The sequence below is a fragment of the Lissotriton vulgaris genome, chromosome 2_1 (genome assembly GCF_964263255.1).
Source record: "Lissotriton vulgaris chromosome 2_1, aLisVul1.2, whole genome shotgun sequence".
NCBI lineage: Eukaryota > Metazoa > Chordata > Amphibia > Caudata > Salamandridae > Lissotriton > Lissotriton vulgaris.
Window position 1 is genome coordinate 587,780,686 of NC_141687.1, and position 13,461 is coordinate 587,794,146.

A 13,461-nucleotide genomic window follows, 5' to 3' on the forward strand; every position below is an offset into this window, starting at 1 on the left:
ACTAGACGCGTGGGGGCATGCCCATCCCCATGACCGCGAAGGGACACATTTCACGGCACATGCCGCGACCTGGGCGCGCTTAGATTATTGGCTGGTTTCCCGGGGACTGGCATCTGTGGTCTGCACTGTACAGCACCTGGCCAGGACATACTCAGATCACGCACCTGTCAGGCTTACGTTGTCATCAGCAGACTTTAATCCCCCGCGCAGCGCCTGGCGCCTTAATCCACGCATGCTCCTAGATGCAGTCTTCCAAGAGGAATTGCGTGACGAAATTAGAGATTTTTTTTACGGAATAAGGGATCAGTGCAAAGTTTAGAGACTGCATAGGAGGCGTTCAAGGTGACACTACGAGGGTATTGCATCTCAAAGGGGATGGGAGTGCTCAAGGATATTGTCAACACACTCGGCAGACTAGAATGCAAACTCAAAGCACTTGAAACTAGACTAATGACCGCTCCAGACCACGATACGCGCGGTGATTTTAGAACCAAGCTCACTGAGTACACTGAAGAGGCGGATAGGGAAGCAAAGTTTCGAGGCAAACATTGGAAGGCTCGCCGGTTTGAGGAGGGCCAGCGACCGGGGAAAGCACTAGCTGATATGGTCAAACAGTCGCGATATGCTAACTAAGTGATAGAGCGGAAAAGGCTGATGGCACTGCGCTGTTGGGACACTGCCAATGTCCTTGACACTTTTACCGAGCATTACACTACTCTTTATACCACATCTGGTCTCCGTTTGAACTCGATGAAGTTCGGGAGGCTATCATGGGTATGCAGTCGGGCAAGGTCACTGGACTTGATGGGATTCCTATAGAGTTCTACAAGACGTATATAGACTTATTGGCTCCCATACTGTGAGAAGTTTATGAGGACTCATTGGAGGTTGGCTCACTCCCCCCTTCCATGAGGGAAGCTTTAATCATTTCATTGTTGAAACCTGACAAGCCCGCTCATCTGTGCGGATCATATAGGCCCCTCTCACTTCTCAATTGTGATGCCAAAATCTTGGCCAAACTTGTGGCTAATCGACTGAGTCTATTGTTGGAACATTTGATCCTCCCGGACCAATCCGGATTTGTCCCGGGCAGGGCTACTTCCCATAACCTGAGAACTCTCTTCACTCTTTTACATAACGTCTCACCGGAACTCCCCTTGGCGGCAGTATTCCTAGATGCCACTAAGGCTTTTGATTCCGTTGAATGGAACCATATCTTTGGTGTCCTGCTCCGAATGAGGTTCCCGCCACTGTTTCTGTCATGGATCCGATTACTGTATTATCGACCCGGGGCTAGGGTACTGATCAATGGGCATGTGTCGCATAGCTTCATGATCACCAGGGGCACTCGTCAAGGCTGCCCGCTGTCGCCCTTATTATTTGCGTTGGCAACAGAACCACTAGCGGCGCGCTTACGACAGCGTCACAACGGCATGGGCTTGCGATCTAACCTGAGGCAAATATTGGTTTCGATGTACGCGGATGACATCACCCTCTATGTTAGAGATCCTCAGGCGAACTTAAATACTCTTCTTCGAGAGTTTATTATTTTTGGTCGACTATCGGGTGTCCAAATCAACTGGAGCAAGTCCTGCCTTTTCCCACTGACCGATTCGGTTGTACGCTTCCCCCTGGATTACCCATTGGAGTGGTATGCAGAAGAGGTACGTTACCTGGTATAGGAATAACCAGACAGAGGGACGAACTGATGAGGCTTAACTATGGAGTTGCGCTGGCTCGCATAACTGAAAGGGTGGAGAGATGGATAAGGCTTCCGCTCTCAATGGCTGGTAGAGCCTCGCTGATCAAGATGGTGATTCTACCCCAGCTGCTCTACTTATTTTGAAATATCCCGTATCACCCGGGTTGAAATTTTTTTAAGATGCTGCGATCGGAAATGATAAAGCTGGTTTGGGGAGGGAAACAGGCTAGATTGAAATGGACTGTCCTGACCAGGCCTTCTTCAGATGGGGGATTTGGAATCCCAGATTTTGAACTCTACTATGTAAGCGCGCAAGGCTCACTATGTGCATTATTGGATCCGACAGCCCAATATATGCCACAGCTAGCGGCCGAGCACTGGTTGGCACACCCAATTCGAAAGAGGGGGCCATATACATGGAAGTACCTGCCTGTGAGCGAACATAGACTACTGTATATGCCATTCACAGACGTGCAGCGCACTCCCTTAGATACATTCCTGTACATACGGCTGAAACAAGGGGTTTGATCACTTCACCCTGACTTCTCATGTGAACCTCTGGCGCTTGCGCCGATACACCAGCTCCTCCAGCAGACAGCGCCCAAGCCATTGGTATCCCTAATATACCGTGTGGTCCAGACCAAGCGAGAGATGGACGCTCCGGCGTCTCGTACACATTGGGGGGAGGATCTAGGATTTGACATAACCGATGAGCAATGGAACTATTGCTGCTCACAGACTGAACAGATTTCAGCCAGTAGTAGGTTACGTATCATCCACTACAAATTTTTACACAGACTGTACCATACACCGGCAAGGTTGCATAGGCTCCACCTTCATGACTCGGACAGATGTGACAGGTGTAAGGCCCCTCAGGCAGACTTTCTACACTTGGCCTGGGCTTGTCCGGGAGTGCAGGTATATTGGAGCAAGTTTTTGTGGCCCTGTGCCAGATGGCTGGTGTGCAGCTACAAGCCACACTGCTGTTAGCGTTACTGAGTTATGTCCATGTTGTACCCTGATCCACCGACGATACACGGGCAAAGCACTCTTGATGGCCAAGAGGCGCATAGCTTGTCGCTGGGGCAGGGGAAGAGCGCCAAAATTCAAGGACTGGCTAAAAGACATGGTATACTGTCAAGAACAGGCTGCTGTATATGCTGAGTTGCTGCCTAGTGCGTCAAGACCCAGAGACATTTGGTCACCGCTACTGTCTTACTTGACGGAAAGGTCTGAGGAACCCACTGATTCCTGAGTGCTCGAGGATGAAAGTTGTTTGTTGCTAGTAAACAATACCACATACACGAATGGGGGTTACGGATTGAATAAGCTGACTGTTATTGGGTATGACTGTTGGGTGAGTGAAGACTGGAGGTACTGGTGTGCGCTTTCAGCCGCTCCCTCCCATTTCACTGATATCCTTGACATCAATGGGTGAGGTTTTTATGACAAAAAACAACCTAGGCAACTGATATTTCACAATGTAGTATACAGAAGGACAATTGGCTACACATTATTATAAAAGTATATGTTTTTATTATAGATTGTTCAACATATGAAAAAGCATAAATAAAAACAGGGGGACAATAAACACAATTGGAGTCATAAAATATCAATACAAATCCATACGCTATTAACATTTCATGTAAACAAGATATAGAAAACTTAAAACAATTATTATAAGTGGCGGAATGAGTCTCTACGCGCGTTTCGGCGAACCAGCGCCTTCTTCTGGAGTTAGCGACACAAAGCTCTAGAAAGATACATATAAAATGACATTAATTATACACCATTCAATTAAAAAAGGCTAAACACAAAATTTCCTAAATTCTAACATGGTAGCCAAATTGTCCTATTTTTAATCCAGGATTACTTTCTTTTCATTTCTTTTCAAAATTAGCCTTGTCTATGTGCACTCGCGAGATATTTAAAAATCTAATCTCATAGGAAATATCTAGACCTTCTACATGGCAAACACGCTACGTGTAGATGGATCGTCTATCTGAAATAAGAACAATTCGTGTGTCACTTAAATTTAGTGAGACAGATAGAGACAGCACCTGCCTTTCCTTATTTTCGTACAGCCGAACGCATTGACAACCAATAGAGCAATGTGTCTGTTTTCTAAATCTGTCACCACTCGGAAAAAGTAGTCTTATCTCTCTCTCCCTTTGTTACTAAAGCGTAGCCCACAGGTGAGGGCGTTCTTAGCCAATTATCTACCCTATTTAAACCCGAGGGAAATGAATCACTTTCTCTCACGGAACCTACGATCAAGTCGCACCGTTTCCGACGTCCCGCCGCCGGACTTTTTTGAGCCCTGCCGAACATCTTCAGGTATGAAGTGCCCCTGCGTGCGAGAGATAGAGTAGAATCTCATCCTCAAATCTCACCTCCCCTGCCTTCTTTTTGCATTTAACCTATTATTATTATTTTTTCTTATATCAGTCATTATTTTGTTTTAACAGGCAGGGAGACCCTTTTTAACCATTAATAGAAAGAGCTCTGCCGACACACTCGGGTAAGATGCCTTGTTTTCTTTTTATATATCCTAATAAACAGTCCAAACTAGAACTTTGTCTCCGGTTCTATGTCTATTATCTCTCATAAAACCCCCCCGTTTTTTCCCCTTCTTTTCCTTGTTACACCTTACAGGCAGGGAGATCTTTTAAATAAGCCGTTTTATATCCACTGTTTATAAAGAGCTCTGCCGAAATCCTCAGGTAAGATGCCTTGCTTTTTCATACTCTAATAAATAGTCAAAATTAGAACCTCGTCTCCTGTTGGATACTTAATGTGCTTTATACCTCCCTCCCCCCTTTTTTCCATTTTTCGTTATGCCCTATAGGCAGGGAGATCTTTTAAATCAGCCTCCATACATTCACTGCTCACAAATCTCGGAACGTTTTTCTTATATCGAAAGGTAAGCTTGTTACTTGCCAAGAATTTCAAGTTTAATGCAAAATAAGTAGAATAATCAAAATATACAGCCTTCCCTCGGTGATATATAAGAATTATGTGCAGTATAAAAACCGAGGAGAAAATATTAAACATGTTATTACTTTACTTCTGAAGCCCAAATGTAGGACACCGCTGATATATAAGGCGAGACAACTATTGGAATAATACAACATAACTCACCAAGAGGGCATGTAAATATTTTTAAGTTACTTACCCAGTTATCTATGTACGAGTGACATAAATGAAAGAGAGTAACATCATAAGCTCAATCTAAATAAAATAAATAAAATAAATAAACAAAGGAGATTATTATCCTTTCTCTCCACCTCCATAATAGATAAATTTGTTACACAGAAGAAGACGCAACCAAATAATCAAAAAACGATTACTTTACGACGATTTTCCGGCTGGCGGGAATTGCATTGAAAAGCTGTATCGAAACAGGTAAACAAAAAAGGAGCCATATAATTGTGTAATTAATAACGGCCAGCAATAATATATAGACTCACAGAAAGAGATGTTATATTCCACCTCTCTCTCTTCTAAGGTTCTACAATCCTTCATCAACCTAGAAAATACCCAGGCATTAAACCAATTATCTATCAACTTTCGGTGTTTTTTCATTTTCTATTTGTAAGTATAACCAGTCCACAAGACAACTGCTTGCTTTTAGAAAATTCATTAAAATCAATGTCTATAAGAACAATTAAAAATTATTGCCAATAAGAGTAGTTAAATATGGTTTTCGCTACCTTAAATGTATATTTATAAATATACTAAGAGGCTAATATATACTTAGAGGACTTCTACCCTAACTGTTTTGTATCAGTGTTCACGTGTTTTTCAATAATATCCCAGCCTTGAAAGACAGAGAATCAATTTATATATATCAGTCATTCTGTACTCCTCATCCAAATGATAACACTCTTGATAAGGCAAGGAAATGAAAAGAAAGTAATCCTGGATTAAAAATAGGACAATTTGGCTACCATGTTAGAATTTAGGAAATTTTGTGTTTAGCCTTTTTTAATTGAATGGTGTATAATTAATGTCATTTTATATGTATCTTTCTAGAGCTTTGTGTGGCTAACTCCAGAAGAAGGCGCTGGTTCGCCGAAACGCGCGTAGACGTAGAGACTCATTCCGCCACTTATAATAATTGTTTTAAGTTTTCTATATCTTGTTTACATGAAATGTTAATAACGTATGGATTTTTATTGATATTGTATGACTCCAATTGTGTTTATTGTCCCCCTGTTTTTATTTATGCTTTTTCATATGTTCAACAATCTATAATAAAAACATATATATACTTTTATAATAATGTGTAGCCAATTGTCCTTCTGTATACTACATTGTTAAATATTAGTTGCCTAGGTTGTTTTTTGTCATAAATTCTGCTTTCCCTGACCTAGGAACCATTGTATCCATAACCTCAGGGGGTCCTTGTTGAATACACACCAATTTTCCCACAGCTTGTCTGTGTAGGGCTGTTCGTATGTCTAAAAATATTGTCTATTAAGAAGTTGTTACATCTCACTTCCTTGCCTTATTTCATTATCATTTGGTCTATCCTTCCATCCTCATCTCGATTGATCATTACTACTATGGCTCTCCAAAAAACATTCGGATTTACAGATGAGGAATTTGAAATACTCGTAGGAACATTAACCTCTTTTGGTGCCGCTACTGCAGACTCCAATCGACACAATGATGACACCTAAAAACTAATAGAATTGAAAAAGAAACTAAAAAGAATCGAAGCCCATGGGGAATTTATGTTGGCCTATTTAAGACTCGGTATCATCCCAATGGGTCTGAGAGTTAGAAATGTCCCAGGTCTCTTTGTCCACTCCAAAGCCTTCTTGGAGAAATGGAGTAGAATCGCCAGCAGGTGCTCGAGAGATTTAATGATGTTAATAATTGAAACAGCCAAAGAACTGGCGGCAGAAGTAAGATCTGAAGTTGAAGACTTAGAAGATAACATTAAAAAAATGGGTAATGTAGAGGAAGCCATAAAAAAGATTGAGGATTGTAACAAGGAGCTAGAATCCTTCAAAAACTACTTAGATAAGAGAAAAAATGACAAACTATTGAAAGACAAACGGTTTGCCACGATCGAAAATACTTATCCCTACCTTAGATCTGATTTCTATCAACAAAATCATTATACCTCAGGGATAAGAGACCAGCAACCACAACAACAACGTGTGAATACATTCTCAGAAACATCTGACTCCGAGAATGAGAGTATTGATGGTTACTATGAACCAGATCCTACCTACAATCAAACATTAAATAGAGGGAATCGAAGACAGCCTTTTTTAGGGAACCGAGGGGGGAATCGGGGACGCCCCAGAGTTCACTTCCAGGGCCAACCGAGGGGGAACTATCAGCCCCAACTCCATCAACATCAGGAAGAGCCACAATTCATTCACGAAACGAGAAGCAGGCAGTATTGGAAACCGGGAATGTGATTCCAATCTTTAATCTCACTAAGAACAACTTAGATGATCACAGTATTAAATTGCTTTCCAAAGGTCTATCATATGTCCCACATTCCATATCTAACCTATTCGAACTTTACTGTGATATAATTTCTTTTTTTCGTAAAATTCGACTCAAGAAGTTCTTTACCTCGAATACAACACCAGATGAAGAACACACCCCGATAAAACCACTTTGCCTACCATCTACCTTCAGCCCATCTCTCGAACAGTTAGGGCCTGAAGTAGCCACCTTTGAGCTAGTAGTCCTAAAAAAACTACATCAAGCCCTCAAATTCATCCCCAAACCCATATATAACTTGGAAAGAAAAGAACACCAATCATTAATGTCTCTTTCCTCCAATACCGACCTGACGATCAAAGGTTGTGACAAAGGTGGAGGCATAGTTATCATTGACACAACACAGTATGAAAAAAACATGCTTAGCATGCTGGATGATTCAATGTTTTATCAACCCATCAAATCCTATTCCACTTCAAAACTATCTAAAAGAATTAGTTCCCTTACCAAAACTGCTTTAGAACACGGACTTATCAGCAATAAAGAATATGATTTTTTAAATCATAATCAAGGGAAAACTGCCTGTATATATGGCCTTCCCAAGATACATAAAAATTCAAACAACCCCCCGTACCGTCCCATTGTTTCGACCATTGGCACAGCCACGGAACCACTATCTAAATTTGTTGATAATTACCTGTGTCCATATATACCAAAAATCATGTCATTTATACGTGACACAGGTGATATGATACAAAAAACAGAAGGACTAAACTTTAACTCTGATACAGATTTGTTAGTTACTATGGACGTAGAGTCGTTATATAGTAACATTCCTTTAACAGATGCCATGAGAACCACTGAATGGTTTATCGACCTACATGACATCCCTTGTCCCAAAACATTTCTACTTGAATGTCTAGAAATTGTTTTAACTGAAAATATTTTTGAATTTGGTAACAACTTATATCGCCAAATCAAGGGCGTGAGTATGGGCGTGTCTGTAGCCCCATCAATAGCTAATATCTTCATGGCAGCCTTTGAAAATGAATTCGTCCATAATGAGATCGCCCCCTTTTTTGAATCCATCTCCCATTGGTCCAGATACATTGATGACATCTTCTTTATCTGGACTGATGGGAGACAATCATTGGATGAATTCATTCTATGGATAAATGAAGCTAACTCCAATCTACGCTTCACCTCTAAAATCAGTAATGATAGAGTAGAATTTCTTGACATCGAAATAATAAATAACACTGGCATCTTGAAAGTTGATCTCCACATAAAACCCACGGCAAGAAACACCTTATTACATTATCGGAGTTTCCATCCAACCGCACAAAAGGATAGCATTCCTTTCTCTCAGTTTCTGCGAGTAAGAAGAAACTGCACAGATTTAGCAGATTTTGACAAACAAGCATTAGTAATGAGAACAAAATTCATCGAGAGAGGCTATCCCCATAGACTAATCAGGAGCTCGTACAAACGAGCACGTTACTACGATAGAGACTGTCTACTTAAAACAAAACCCCCTAAGACCAATGATCAATTGGTGTGCATTACGAAACACTCAACGTTGAATGCAAAGGTTAAACAAGTTATAAACTCGAACTGGCACATCCTAAATAGTAACTGCTCCACTGAGCAGAAACTAATAAAACCTCTTTTTGCCCACAAAAGAAATAAAAACATCAAAGAATACATTGTTCACTCTAGATTCAAAAGTTGTACAAATGAAGGACATCTGTCTCAGAGATCTATACTCACAAACAACCCAATCAAAGGGACATTTCCCTGTTCGTCATGTATCTCATGCAATAACATCATAAGAGGTGAAGAATTCACTTACAATGGTCACAAAACAACAGCAAAAGAAATGTGGAACTGCCGATCAACCAATGTGATCTATTTTATACTATGCCCGTGTATGTTAGGCTACGTGGGTGAAACCTCACGCATGATCCAGACACGCCTAAGCGAACATCGCTCAGCCATAAGGACCAAGAAGATAGCTTCCCCAATGGTGAAGCACTTCTTAGAGAAGGGACATACAGCTGAAGAATTTAAATGGAGAATTCTAGAAAGAATTCATATCCCAGAATCAAAAGGAGGTACAGCTATACGCAAGAAAAGAGAAGTATTTTGGATTTTCGTATTCAATACTTTCAACCAAGGCATGAATAGTGAAATCCCTTGGGAACATGCAATTATTTGAGAAACCTAACAGTCCAATTCCAGTACAGATATTCACTATGATTCCCTCGCCATTTCTACAGATAAAGAGACATATATATTCCTCCCCTTCCCCCAACCCCATCCGTCAATAGAAAAATGCAAAAATAGATAACACAGCTAAACGCACCTTAAATATCTGATTATTTAATAGGGAACTGTATAAACATCATGCCACCTTCGTACATCTCTCCAAATTTAAATCATCGCTTCATACTATAAGATAATAACAACGTAGCTAGAATAACTGGAGTCAAGATAATATATATATCTTATCTTTACAGACACTCGAATCTTGCAATCAAATATACTGATGTGGACTTATATCTAACTTTTAGCCTCGCTTCTTGCCCACTACCCAGCGAACTGTACATTAAAATCTAGAGGAAATATCATTTCCACTCGGAGGTATTTCACACAAAACTCCCCCCCAAAAAAACACAATTAAAACTGATCCTCCTTCTTAATTACTCACTTCATATTAAAACTAATCAAACGATTCATGCAGACATATATTTCTTTTCTCCCTTTTTTTAAAAAAATGTGTCTTGTCTGTGTGCACTCGCGAGATATTTAAAAATCTAATCTCATAGGAAATATCTGGACCTTCTACATGGCAAACACGCTACATGTAGATGGATCGTCTATCTAAAATAAGAACAATCCATATGTCACTATCGATAAACACGTAAATTTAGTCAGACAGATAGAGACAGCATCTGCCTTTCCTTATTTGCAGACGTATATTTCCTTTCCCCCCCCTCTTTTCAAAAATTAGCCTTGTCTATGTGCACTCGCGAGATATTTAAAAATCTAATCTCATAGGAAATATCTAGACCTTCTACATGGCAAACACGCTACGTGTAGATGGATCGTCTATCTGAAATAAGAACAATTCGTGTGTCACTTAAATTTAGTGAGACAGATAGAGACAGCACCTGCCTTTCCTTATTTTCGTACAGCCGAACGCATTGACAACCAATAGAGCAATGTGTCTGTTTTCTAAATCTGTCACCACTCGGAAAAAGTAGTCTTATCTCTCTCTCCCTTTGTTACTAAAGCGTAGCCCACAGGTGAGGGCGTTCTTAGCCAATTATCTACCCTATTTAAACCCGAGGGAAATGAATCACTTTCTCTCACGGAACCTACGATCAAGTCGCACCGTTTCCGACGTCCCGCCGCCGGACTTTTTTGAGCCCTGCCGAACATCTTCAGGTATGAAGTGCCCCTGCGTGCGAGAGATAGAGTAGAATCTCATCCTCAAATCTCACCTCCCCTGCCTTCTTTTTGCATTTAACCTATTATTATTATTTTTTCTTATATCAGTCATTATTTTGTTTTAACAGGCAGGGAGACCCTTTTTATTTTTGAAAGTAGGGGACCCCTATATATTGGACACATTTTACTTGCTATACATAGGGAAGAAACTTAGGTTGAAAAAGGTCTATAGCCAAGTACTCAAATCTCATAAAAACAGTGTGATATTTCTAATGGTTAGTTTCCAGTGTTATAAGTGAAAAGGTCTCCAACAGAGCCAGTTTAGAAACAAATTATTTTATTTATTATAGAAATTAGTTCCAAAAATATATAAATCTTTTTTAGTAATATTTTTGTAGGTTTTTTAAAAAATTGATTTTTTCTTGTTTTTGTATACAGTTTGTTAAATCATTGATAATACATATACATTCATTCTGCAAATACTTTCGAATACACAGTGAATAGAAAAAGACAAAAGATGTTAGCAATACGGCAAGGTGGATCACGACGCGCGTTTCGGCCAAGTAGCCTTCTTCAGGTAGCCGTGTATTGCTCTGAAATTTTAGAAAAAATATTACATATAAGACTCAGACACTATAACACACTGGACCATGTATTACACACAGCTATTTACATTATCTCATTAATACCACGCAGTTTATATACATTTTTTAAAAACAACAGAGAAACGAATATATAGTTACATATTGTCCACAATAGGTGCATCTCATCATAACTCCATACCATCGTATGTACAAATGAAATTATTATATTGATGTTCATAGATATATATTCTATATCACCATCCTAGATAGCACTGCAGATTAAGTTTATAAACTTCATTTTTGACATCCTTGTGACACCATTTTGGCACCATTTTAGCATAGCACTTTTACGTGTAACAGCCTTATCTTCTTGTATCCAGATTTGTAAATTTGACATAGATTTTCCTTACTTTTACCCTTCTTTCACGTTTAATAGTAAGACAGGTACAAGCATGAATATAATTAATAATTAAGGATTTATACGAACAGGGAAGACCGGATGTTGGTATTAGTGCTAGGAAGGGTAGTAAATATATACAGAAGCCACTTACTTGGAGGCTATTTTAAAAGGTCTTCGAATAGCCACACTTAATTAATTGGTGCGTGTTCTATTTCTGGATAAACAAGAGGTCTACCACATTTTTATGTTTAATACTGTTACTAATGGCCTGAACTCAGAAATTGCATGGGAGCATGCAATCATATAGGGAAGATTTTTTATAAATGCTACCTGGTCAACATGCACACACTAATGATGAGATGTCTAATAGAACTTATGTTTATCACCTATGTAATTACCACTCTTTCACGTTTTAAGCCTGTAGTAATACAGGTATGGAGTTATGATGAGATGCACCTATTGTGGACAATATGTAACTATATATTCGTTTCTCTGTTGTTTTTAAAAAATGTATATAAACTGCGTGGTATTAATGAGATAATGTAAATAGCTGTGTGTAATACATGGTCCAGTGTGTTATAGTGTCTGAGTCTTATATGTAATATGTTTTCTAAAATTTCAGAGCAATACACGGCCACCTGAAGAAGGCTACTTGGCCGAAACGCGCGTCGTGATCCACCTTGCCGTATTGCTAACATCTTTTGTCTTTTTCTATTCACTGTGTATTCGAAAGTATTTGCAGAATGAATGTATATGTATTATCAATGATTTAACAAACTGTATACAAAAACAAGAAAAAATCAATTTTTTTAAAAATCTACAAAAATATTACTAAAAAAGATTTATATATTTTTGGAACTAATTTCTATAATAAATAAAATAATTTGTTTCTAAACTGGCTCTGTTGGAGACCTTTTCACTTATAACACTGGAAACTAACCATTAGAAATATCACACTGTTTTTATGAGATTTGAGTACTTGGCTATAGACCTTTTTCAACCTAGGGAGACCCTTTTTAACCATTAATAGAAAGAGCTCTGCCAACACACTCGGGTAAGATGCCTTGTTTTCTTTTTATATATCCTAATAAACAGTCCAAACTAGAACTTTGTCTCCGGTTCTATGTCTATTATCTCTCATAAAACCCCCCGTTTTTTCCCCTTCTTTTCCTTGTTACACCTTACAGGCAGGGAGATCTTTTAAATAAGCCGTTTTATATCCACTGTTTATAAAGAGCTCTGCCGAAATCCTCAGGTAAGATGCCTTGCTTTTTCATACTCTAATAAATAGTCAAAATTAGAACCTCGTCTCCTGTTGGATACTTAATGTGCTTTATACCTCCCTCCCCCCTTTTTTCCATTTTTCGTTATGCCCTATAGGCAGGGAGATCTTTTAAATCAGCCGCCATACATTCACTGCTCACAAATCTCGGAACGTTTTTCTTATATCGAAAGGTAAGCTTGTTACTTGCCAAGAATTTCAAGTTTAATGCAAAATAAGTAGAATAATCAAAATATACAGCCTTCCCCCGGTGATATATAAGAATTATGTGCAGTATAAAAACCGAGGAGAAAATATTAAACATGTTATTACTTTACTTCTGAAGCCCAAATGTAGGACACCGCTGATATATAAGGCGAGACAACTATTGGAATAATACAACATAACTCACCAAGAGGGCATGTAAATATTTTTAAGTTACTTACCCAGTTATCTATGTACGAGTGACATAAATGAAAGAGAGTAACATCATAAGCTCAATCTAAATAAAATAAATAAAATAAATAAACAAAGGAGATTATTATCCTTTCTCTCCACCTCCATAATAGATAAATTTGTTACACAGAAGAAG

The 13,461-nt window shown here is 39.1% G+C and overlaps 2 long non-coding RNA genes across 2 annotated transcripts in view; one reads left to right on the plus strand and one right to left on the minus strand.

Annotated features, from left to right (window-relative positions):
- Positions 1-13,461, minus strand: part of LOC147730796 (uncharacterized) — a 116,803-nt gene that overhangs the window by 12,272 nt on the left and 91,070 nt on the right. The window lies entirely within an intron of this gene.
- Positions 4,194-5,058, plus strand: LOC147730797 (uncharacterized). The gene is made up of 4 exons (XR_015308605.1): positions 4,194-4,223; positions 4,358-4,425; positions 4,551-4,625; positions 5,001-5,058. It is a non-coding gene; the product is annotated as an uncharacterized LOC147730797 (long non-coding RNA).